Raw genomic sequence first — 1,739 nt, 5'->3', positions numbered from 1 at the left:
GTGAGCCCCGGGCGGGGCCGCCGCCGGGCGGGGAGTATCGGGGACCCCCCCGCCCCCCGAGCCGCTGCCTGGGGCTTCCCCGACCCCTGGGCGCTGGGCGGCCTGAGCTGCTGCCGCGGGGCCGGCGGTGCGCGCTGGCCGGGCCCGAGCAGGGCGGGGGAGGCTCCCAGCTGTGTGGCTCGGGAGCGGGGCGCGCACGGCGGGGCCAGGGCAGCCCACGGGCCCAGGTGAAGGGCGCGGCGGGGCAGCCCCCCCTGTGCGCGGGGCGGGGAGCGGTGTCTCCCGGGGCGGGGGAGGCCGCGGTTCAGGGGGTCCCCCCGCTGCCAGCAGGCTCAGCCCGGGCCGCTCTGATGCTGCGGCTTGGGAGGGGGCTGCTCAGCTGCCCCGCGCCGCGGTTGTCGCCGCTCCCCCCCCCCCCACCCCGCCCGGCCCGGCCCGGCCCGGCCCGGCAACAGCGCCTGGCTGCCGGGGGTTAAGGCAGGGCCCCGGCGCTCACGCTCCTCCTGCTCAACAAGTGCAGGCGGCGCAGGTGGCTCCGGCCCCCTTCCTGGCCGGGCCGTGGGGGGAAGGGGTGGAGGTTGCGGGAGGTGCAGCACGGGCAGCAGCGGGCTGCCTCGGCAAGATCCCTGCTCGTTGTGCGGTGCTCCGGGCCGCCCTTTACCGCGAGAGATGGCGAAGCCTGCGTGCCCCTCGCTTGGATGCAGGGCAGCTAGTGATAACAGGTGCAGCGTCAAGTCGGGGTTGTATGTGGGTCAGAGGTGAAAGTTAGGGGTCTGCGGGTATCTCTTTCCCCGTCACGGACCCTGTGGTGTCGATCTGATAAGCTGTAGTAAGTTTTTTGCAATCTCCTTATTTTTGCGTCTGAGGATCTCAAAGCCCTTGTTGGAGATTGACCAATATCCATGGGCCACTCAAGTGTGCGTGGGGGATTGTGCCCTGTATTGCTACAGCAGCATGAATTGGGGGGGCGAGAGAACTTCTGTGGATTGGGCACCTGGTTGAGGTTCAGGTTACCTGGCCTTTACTTTGAATCTATCACAGACACCGTGGGAGTTGTGGGCACATCCCTTACCTCTAGCTGGTGTTTTTCCTGATCTGTAAAAGCAGCAATACCTCTCTTAGTGGGGTGTTGAGCTTTAAATCATTGTTTGCAAAATGGGTTCAGCCCTGGATATGCAAAATATTTTGAGGTTTGGTAAGATCTAGGCATAAAGGCAAAATGACTTGGCCAGTGTTGAATAGGAAATTGATTTTAGAACTTGGCTTAGAACCCAGAAACCCTGACTCCTGGTATCTTGCATCAGTTGCTGAGTGTAAAACTTTCAGAACACATTAGTGTTTTGTGAGTCTGGGCACGCAATTGCCATGGGTTATTAGACTCTACTTCTCTAGGCTCTCTACTTTGTTACCTCTTTTGCTAAACATTGCCATATTGCTGCCTCACCTGTAAAAGTGCTTTCATATTTACTTACTCTAGCATACTCTAACCTAGTGAGGGACTGCCTAGGCTAGTGAGTGGGCTGCATGAGTGGCTCCTCTTCATCTCAGTGGTCTGCAAGATTGTTGTAACCAAGATGGTCTCCTAGGATAGGGAAGATTGGCTAACTGCTTGAGTAAGAGGTGGAACATTTCTAGTCTGGCACCCTCAAGACCTGACCAGTTCTGAGCCAGAGAATTTTCCAGACCACGGGAAGTGAAGATTGTCTAGCAGCATTACCAGCACTTCCAGTGCTTACTGG

General features: G+C 59.7%; 1 protein-coding gene across 4 annotated transcripts in view; it reads left to right on the top strand.

The window, feature by feature from the left end:
- Positions 1-1,739, top strand: part of BRAF (B-Raf proto-oncogene, serine/threonine kinase) — a 131,511-nt gene that overhangs the window by 13,572 nt on the left and 116,200 nt on the right. The gene's annotated exons all lie outside the window — the stretch shown is intronic.

Source organism: Pelodiscus sinensis, chromosome 1 (assembly GCF_049634645.1).
Source record: "Pelodiscus sinensis isolate JC-2024 chromosome 1, ASM4963464v1, whole genome shotgun sequence".
NCBI lineage: Eukaryota > Metazoa > Chordata > Testudines > Trionychidae > Pelodiscus > Pelodiscus sinensis.
Note: the sequence above shows the minus strand (reverse complement) of the source record. Positions and strands in the feature narration are given on the sequence as shown.